The sequence below is a fragment of the Galeopterus variegatus genome, unplaced genomic scaffold, assembly GCF_000696425.1.
Source record: "Galeopterus variegatus unplaced genomic scaffold, G_variegatus-3.0.2 Scaffold7034, whole genome shotgun sequence".
NCBI classification, from domain to species: domain Eukaryota; kingdom Metazoa; phylum Chordata; class Mammalia; order Dermoptera; family Cynocephalidae; genus Galeopterus; species Galeopterus variegatus.
In genome coordinates this window covers 101,068-110,788 of record NW_007733145.1, presented here as the reverse complement: position 1 = coordinate 110,788, position 9,721 = coordinate 101,068, and positions in this window count along the sequence as shown.

The following is a 9,721-nucleotide window of genomic DNA, read 5'->3' as shown; positions in this document are numbered from 1 at the left end:
GAAGGCTCAGTCCTAAGAACCCTAGTAGAATGGCAGAGCATTTAGAGTGCCAAGTGATACAGATTATGCATTGTGCCATGTTCCAAAAGTTTTAAAGTAAAACACTTTCAAAAGGAACAAAAATCAATCTAAGAGGATAAAAGTGAGAAAAGAAGGCTTAGATTACTTTGCATAACCTCCAGTGAAGCATGGACATCCAGAGAGACAGTTTTTCATAAGAATCAGGAGATTATGGGCTCTGGCAGCCTTTCCTCTATCAAGTGCATTAGAATAATTGTTTCTCTAATTCAAATCTCTAAGCAGTTTAATGCCTGTTTTTATCTTATTTCAGTTTAGAAAGAACATAACAAAAACGCTGTATATCCTCAGTGTATGTTTCTCTAAGTGAAACTGTTCAAATGACTCCAAGCTCTGAACTTATGTGGTTGACCAAAGAGCTGGGCAGGGAGGGGGAGGTTATGATAAGCATCTTCCTAACAGCACATATTTGTGGACAACTTAAGCTAAGATTAGAGATTAAAAAAACAGAACAAACAAACTTCACAACCTTTGCTCCCTTCAATACTCAAATTTAGTGGAATCATCATGATTGCACTAGTTTCCATGCCAAACACCAGCACTGTCAGCTGACTGATTTGGAGACTTACCTGTGGGAAGGTACCCCTCTTCACTGAAGCCCAGCTGGCTTCCTCCAAAATTAAAATAAGCCATTGATGAGCAAATGTCTGGCAAGACCCCTTGCTAGATTGTCTCTTGTGTGCCTCTTCTCTGGAGAAGATACTCTGGAACCAGAGTATTCTTGCCTCAGGAACTTGGAGTACTTTGAATGAGCACAGAAATCATTCAGGCATGTATCTAAACCCCCTTGATAGTCTATCCCATTTCAGAACCCACTTCATACACTTGAAAAGGTGGTATCACTTGTGCCATCAGGGGTGGCCCAATTCTAATCAATGGGTAATAACTGCCTGGAATAGCAACTAGAAAATTATCAACAGGAAAGAGTCCCAAGAATTATTGGTGCATCTGCCATAATTATGGATGGAGAAGAGGGCACAGGTGACATGTTTTTGTCATTTCTAGTTCTGTTGATACCAAACTACTGTTTTTTCTCACCTTTTCTCACTTCTTTAAAAATGCAGGGAGAAAGGAAACCTGGTTGGGTGTTGGAGGTAGGCTTAGGTCCTCCACATTTTCAACAGTGAAGATGCCCTAACATCTGTGTCATTCTCTGATAGTTTATTAGGTGCTTGTTATAAAATGGTACAGGCATTTCTGAGCTATAAATATCCAAGACAGGAGCACTAGGAGAAGTGGACAGCTGGCCCCTTCTGCTCTGGAGACAGAGGAGAAGATGCACCTCCTGGAATCCCAAAGAGCAAGAAAAAGTTTTGAAGCTGCCAAGTCTCTTCTCATCACTTACTGGACAATAGGTACAGCTGTATTTGAGAACTTGTGCTTCCTGGAGTTGTCTGCTTTCCTTTCTCTACATCATTTTCTGTACCTACTAAAATAGGTGTGCAGTAAAATTTTTTGTGTGATAAGTGTTGAATACATGCTGCCTCATGCTAGATTACCACAATGTAGGAAACATTTCACCATAACATTTCTTAAATTGTTGCATTCCTACATTAGTACCCAAAGCCTTTATTTTTATTTATTTATTTATTTATTTATTTATTTATTTATTTATTTATTTATTTTAATAGCACAACAAAGAAGAGCTCTGTCTTCCTCCCTTCTCAATGCAGCCCCACCAATCTGCCTTGAAGAACGTTGGGACAAATTCTTTTGCCCCTGTCTGTATTAATCACAACACTGAAGGTCTTCTCTCGCACTGTGGTCTCTTGTGCCCACACAGCTCTGTGCACCTCTAATTGATTTTATCTCCCACTCTCCTCAACCCCTGAATTGCTGCCCTGTGTACTCCAGACTCACTCGTCTGTCTGTCTTCTTAACATTGTCTGAACAGTCCCTTCCCCTTCTTACTATGAACTTGGCACTTCTTTGTCATGTTGCTTCCCTAGAGCCCTCCCAAGTGGCCATGTGTTCTTTCTCCCACCTCTTGTGCTGCTGAAATTGGAGACAGGAAGGTGTTGTCCTTGCTCCTCATTGCTTCTCCCAGACTCTCCTCCTTAAAATCACTCAACTTGGAAACTCGGGCCGTCAGTCAGTGCCGCTCAGTCCGCCTCCGTGGTGCCCTTATACTCCATCCCAGCCCACCACTGCCCCATTCTTCAGAGATTTTAGTCTGTGGCTCCTTGTACCTTTCTCTCCAACTCTGTTCTTGACATCACCTTCTTCAGTCTTATCTGCCAGATTCCTCTTTATTCTATATATGTTCACTAACTCGGTGATCACATGCTCTGATGACTCTCCAAATATATCTCTAACCCAGAACTTTTTTCAACTCACACATCTGCCTCCTTGACATCTTGCTTGGATGTCAGATAGGCATCTCAAAATTTGTGTTAAAAAATAATCTTATTTCCCCCAGCCACCAAATCTATTTTTACAGCCTCTCCCATGTGGACAGAGACTTCATTTTATGCATTATTATTTTCCTAATGCCTGGCATGTGGTAAAATAAAATTTTAATGAATGATTTTATATCTTTGCAATATTTTATACAATATCTTGTATTTTTACAATAATACTTGAACACTAAACTGTTACAAAGCACAATATTTTATTTCTCTGTGGTGAGAGAGTAGTATTTTTCAAAAATAGGATTTTGTGAGCTTGTTCTGGAAATGTACTAGCACAGCAGTATTAGAGGTATTCTGAGTAATTGGTAACTGATCTGTAAACTAACCTTTGTACCAAATCTGATTTCTGTGCCTTGGGTCTTTGCTACAGTACAGCAGCTGTCAAGCTAGATAAACCTGGATGTTCACCTGATTACTGCCAAAGCCATCCTTTTCAATGACAGGTCTCATTGTGCCACATCCCTGTTCAAAATCCTTTGGTGGTTTCCTTTGGAGTATATAAGTGTAACTTCCTCTACCTACATCCAAAATGCTCCTCTTTTGAGTTTTCACCTACTCCTCTTCCTTCACCCTGAGATAGAGCCCTCAATACATGCAACATAGTAACCCTGATGGTGTGCTGGTTCCTGAGCACACTTGTGTTCATCAGAACTCCTTAGATGGAAATGACAGAAATGAAATTGGCTTAGCACAAAGCGGGGACCATATTGGCTCATGTAGCCATTAATTTTTCTCTGTGCTAACATAGATAGTGAGAATGTATTGTTAAGAGAAAAACTAGCTGTAAAACAGCATGTATAGTGTGATTCTATTTTGTAGATCTTAAAATCTACCGATGGTTGTGTGTTTATAAGCCTGGGGAGAAAAAAATTTCTGGAAGAATAAATGTACAACAAGTGTTAATAACAGTGATTATTATTAACCTTTAGTGAGTAAAATTCTTATGGTTTATTTTCAACTTATATGCTATGTATTTGAATATTTTAAAATTTGAAAAGTTTCACATTTATGCTTAGTTCATGGTACCTGCTGATGCAAGGCCATCACATACTGTCCAGTATGTAGCCACCAGCCCCATTGGTCATTTCAGTTTAAATAAAATGAAATAAAAATTCTGTTCCTAAGTTGCACTAGCCACATGTCAAGTGCTTGATAGTTACCTGTAGCTAGTGGCTGCCACATCGAGAGCACAGATATAAAACATTTCCATTAATGCAAAATATTATTCCCACAATGCAAAACACCTGTTGAGCTAGATAAACCTGGATGTTCACCTGATTGCTTTTTCTAGGATAATTGGCTTCATTTTGATGCGGCCAGAATGAAACAGGTGCAGGCCTGAGCACCTGTGATCTGACAGCCACCAAGAGTTTGAGTGAGGTCCCAATCTATGTTCATTTATGCAGGATCTTCTTATGTGTTTGGGAGAGATACTATTTTAGAGGCAAAATATTGAGTAACTATAAAGGGAAGTAAGAAAAATCCTTACCTAGTAATTTTTAAAGGAAAATTACAACATCTAAGTTTTGTGCAATGTTTGTTGAGATTTACCTGTTTTAATTAGAAAAACAAACTGGTTGATTTGGAGAGAGAACGTTTTTCTTTCTCATTTGTCTAATTCCCAAGTAATTTAGCAATGCATATGGAGAAAAAAGAATCATGTTCCCTCTGGCAGGGAAATTAAAATGGTATCATAAGTACTTCTATTTAAAACTACCTTAATGCAAACATAGGAAGCTCTACTTTGATTTCTCACCTTTCTTTTTCAGTTGTAATCTTTAACATTTTGCTCCATGTGGCATACAAAATATTCAGTGTTTTATGTTTTCTTTCTAATGTGGAGTCATAAAATTATTTTTCAGTGCCTTTTTTTCTAAATAGATCCATAATTTAAAAGCTCATGATGGGAAAAGAATTCCTATTGTAAAAAACTCTCATTTTTTAAAGATATAGGTATGATTTAAATAGAACTGTTAAATTTCTGATCTTTTAAAACCATGAAACAGTTGGTCCATAAAAAATTCCTTATTTTTTAGAGCAAAATAATTACATTGATACCTGTTATTAATTACAGTGGAGAGCAGGAGTTTATTTGATGGTTGTGAATTTTTGTACAAGAGTCACAGCAGTCAAATGTCTTTTTGTTTTGTTTTTTAATAAAAGACCAAGAATGCACTAGCATGAAGCATGGCCCTTACTTTCTATTTATTCTGTTTCTCTTTCAACAAGTCAGATTTATTACAACCACAAGTTGAAAAAGACAGTATTTTAGGTCAATTATCAAATGCAGTATTCCATTCAAAACAGACAACTCCTAAGTCTGTAGGAAGCTAAATACTCATTCATTCATTGGCTCTTGTTTGTATCTGGCCTTTGGGCTTACCGGGTTGTGTGGAATAGTCATTTGATTATTTGTCCTCACCATCCCAAATCCCAACTCTAATGAATTTATTATATGTCCTTAAACGTGTGTGTGTATCCTGAAAAGTATATAGCATTTTTGGTGTGTGTTTTTAATTTAGATAAATGTTATTGTACTATAGATCTTTCTGTTTCTTTTCTGTTTTTAACGTAATGCTTTTAAGCTTTAATCAGTAGAACATAGTGATTAAGTGTGAAGAATCTGGACCAGACTACATGGATGAATGCTGGCTCTTCCACTTACATGCTGTGTGACCTTAAGCTAACCACTTAAACTCTCTGATCCTCGTATTCCTTATCTGTAAAACAGTCAGTAATAATGTTCACTTTGTGGAATTGTGAGGATTAAATGAATCAACATATGCAAAGCACTTAGAAAAGTATTTGACATTTAATGAGAGCCACAAAGTGTTTTTTATTATTTTATGAAAATCTACTGCTATTTCTATTGCATATCTCATTTTATTTATTTTCCTATGTTACCTCCAACTCTTATTTTTAACCAAAAATGATATTGTACTGACATCCTTATGTATTTCCTTGCATAGATCCATAGGATATATACTCATAAGTGGGATTACTGGATTATAGGGCATAAGCACACTTGATTTCTGCATGCACTGCTAGATTGCACTCCAAAAAATCTGCACCAATTTAAACTCTTGGCAGTGCATGGTATTTCTATTTTCCTATATTCTCATCAACACTTGATATTATCCAACTTTCACATTTTAGCCAATTTGATAGACATAAAAACGACATGCTACTATTGTTTTGACTTGTATTTCTCTATTAGTGAGCTTATGTATGTGAATGTTAGTCATTTGGATTTCCCTAGTGTTAGGCTGGTACATGTTTAACTCCCCTGGCTTTGTGGCAAGAGGAGAGTAGTGACAGAGAAGAGAGGCTGATGTGTATAGCATTTGCCGATCTCCCTGTTATAAATCCTGCAGTGTGGCCAATTTCAAGCTACCAACTGTTTAGCAACTAGCTCACAAAATTCCTGAAAATTTAACAATTAGCTCTTACAGATGGTACAGCCCTGCTCCAGCACACTGTTGTATTTCCCCTTCTGTAAATTGCCTATTTAACTTTTGCCCATGTTTCTATTTGGTTTCCTGACTTTATCTTGTTGGTTTACAGAAGTTTCTCATATATACTAGATGTTAACCATATCCATGTTTTGAGTATTGTAAATAATTTCTCCCAGTCTGTCACCCTTCTGTTAAGTTTGTTGAAGGGTTATTTCAGTGAACAGAATGCCTTGAATTTGGATGTAATCAAATCTTTCTACATTTTTCCTTTGTGCCTTTTGCTTTTAGGGTCTCATGTAAGAAATGCATCACACTCCAAGTGTGTTTATCCATATTTATTGAACAACCATCCAGTTCCATTCTTGCTGCATGGAATTCAAAGATGAATTCCTGAGTAACTTGCAGTTTAGTGGCAAGGAAAAAGACATACAATTAAATAATGGCAATACAATACAGAATGTGCTTTTTGTTGCTACATTTTCAAATATTTAGATGTCTTTACAGAGCAAAACAATTTTTCCCAACATTGCATCTATGCGAATGATAAAAGATTTGAATTGCCCTCAGAGAGCAATATGGCATTTTCTTTGTGATTTCATAGTTTTGAACTATACAAGCTAGAAAAGGTAAATTAATAATTCCTTGTAACATCACAAAGCATACTAGCATCTTAGGAATTTTGTCTGGTATGTTTGAGAAAGCTGCCCAAAGATCAGATAACTTGAGGTTATGTTATAGCAGTGGTGGGTCCAGGTCCTGCGTTCCATTGCTAAACCATTCACCTGACCATGCACACCTTTATTTCCTCTCCTGTTTCTCCTTGCGCTTCTTTAGAAATGCCCTCCAATCGCCATCATTCTTCTCTGACCCAACTGTTTGAACTCCATCCAAAATTAGTGTCCTCTCTTAAAACTATTCCTCCATATAGCTTTGTTAGGTTCAAAATAGGATACACATTTTATATAATTTATAGAAACTTAAAGATTATGTAGGTCCTTGCTCACAATTTCATTAAATAGTGTGATCACACATAACTGCACCCAGGTAAGCCTTGGAGGAGTGAAGGAGCCCCATGCTATTCTGGAGGGAAGAGGGGTGTTTCATGAGCAAACATCCACTGCAGTGCTGGTGGCTTCACCAGAATCACTCATAAGCTATTCAGAGACCCCAAAGGGATAGTTGTAATCACCAAAATTCCATGGGTGGTGCTCAGTGCCTAACATGTTATTGTAGCTGCTGTTATTGTTTATCACATTTTTTAATTCTCCTCTCTTGGACTGGCATGACGTATGGATGATAGTGTACCAAAGAATCCAGTTTGGGGTCCATATTCCTGAACTGTGAAATGGCATCTGTATCTGAGATCCTCAAATTGGTGTAAGCAAAATATTCCTGTTTTGTAACCACGATTGTGGGCAATGGTTCAGTGTTTAAGAACTGACAGTACAAGGGTACTTCAAAAAGGTTGTGGAAGAATAGAATGAAAAGACAACAGGAATCTTTCTGTGAACTATTTGAAGTACCCTCGTATATATTCATCTTGGTAGAGTTGAAGACTTTAGCAATATAAAGCCTTTATTTCTTTATTTGGCACTTGTAAGCAGATTGTCACTAACCCCCCCCCCCCCATACAACTAAACATTCGTATGTTATTCTTTTTCTCCTCTCTCCCTTGCCCTTCTTATTCAGAAACTGTGCCTGCATTTCTCAGAGTTCCATGATAAGTGCACCATGGGAAGAAAGGGGGAAAGGGTGCTTTCATATTCAAATAAGTTTTAAAAGACTGTGGACTATGCACTTCTGGGAATTCCACAGTACCAATATGCCCCGAGAATCTTCCAGTAACAAACCTGTTAAATTTAACACAGAATTTTATAAACTATTTTTGGCCATAGATATTACCCCTCTCCCCCACCTCCCCCCAAAAGTACTTATTAACATCTTGCATATTGGAGAATACTGTTCAGAACATGCTAGTTTATATTAAACCAATAGTTTAGTTCTAACCAATATAATAAAATGCCCCAATTAGTTTCAGGTCATATTCCTTGAACAGATGGCAGAGTTGCTATTAGTAAACACAAACATAGAATCTCATCCATTTATTCAATCGATATCTTTTGAATGCTTGCTATGTACCTGTGCTAATGCCCCAATTAGTTTCAGGTCATATTCCTTGAACAGATGGCAGAGTTGCTATTAGTAAACACAAACATAGAATCTCATCCATTTATTCAATCGATATCTTTTGAATGCTTGCTATGTACCTGTGCTAAGCTGGAGTTATAGATTTGAGGGGTCATTTTCCTCAGGGCCTCACAGCATTGTGGAGAGAGATGGACAACCTGGGGATTGCTACCTAACGCCATAAGGGCAGAGATCATGTTAGGTGAGCACAGAGTGAGCCATCACATCTGCTGTGGAGGGAAAGTCCCCCCAAAACTCATTGAAGCTTGATTCCCATTGTAACAATGTTGAAAGGTGGGGCCTTTGAAGAGATGATTGGATTGTGAGTACTGTGCCCTCATGAATGCACGGATCCTTTCATGGAGTAATGGGTTGATGGTTTAATGGGTTTTTATGGACATGGTTCTGATGGCTTTATAAGATAAGCAAGTGAGAAGGTTTGTCTGGTTCATGCCATCCTCAACATGTGAAAGTCTGTGTCACCACGGGACTCTGTAGAGTTCCCACCCCAAAGAAGGCCCTCACCAGATGTCTTCCCTGGACTTGGGCATCCCAGCATCCCAAACTGTAAGAAACAAACTTTGTTTTCTTATAAATTACCCAGTTTTGGATATTCTATGATAAGCAATAGGAAACAGACTACTACAACATCGCACTGTGAAGTTGGTCAAGGAGAACTTTGCAGTAATTTCTGGAGCTTTAGTGTTTATCGAGGCCAGTGTTCATACTTCTGGGTTTTTCTTTATAATTTAACACCTAGTGTTCTATACTAGAATATTCCTAATGATGGAAAACACATTACATACTCCCACCCCCAAATAAAGAGGAGTACAGAATCAAATATACCATGAAGCCCCATACAGCTTAATCCCACTATAGCCAACCCATATGACTAGGCAAATTTCTGTTGATGGGCTAAAATCCTTTTCTATTATATTTTCCTTAGATTAAGTTGATGATGTTTAAGTCCTTTAGTTAGTTACCTTTAGTTGGGACTTGCAACATCACACATTAGGAATTTAATGTGGATATTACTGAAGCATTAACAGGCTAAAAGAAGTAATAAAGTCTCTCTCTTTTATTTTTTCACTTAAGCACAAGACTCAAAATGATTTGTTAGGATGAGTGGGAGGCTAAAAGCCATACTTTAGGTGGAAAGTCAAACCAGTCTTCCCAAAGCCAATCTAGTGCACGGTTAGGAAGCAAATGCTGCAGTAATAATGAGTCTAATGATTCAAATATTGGGCTCGTGCATTCACCTGCGATGTCAGGTTTTGCTCACAGTGGCTGTGCCTGCTGATTAAGTCCATATCTCTTTTACTGAAAACTTCTTTCAATTACTAATGAAAGAAATTTTAAAGATGGCAAGAAAACTACATTTCCTTTAGAAATTATAAGTGTAGTATTTTTCCAACTAGCTCTTTAAAAATCGAGAAGGCTTCTTCCTCATTGATTGATGAGACTTCTCCCCTGTATTAGTCCGTTTTGTGTTGCTATAACAGAAATACCTGAGACTGGGTAATTTATAAAGAACAGAGGTTTATTTGGCTTACGATTCTGGGACAGCTGCATCTGGCACGGGCCTCAGGC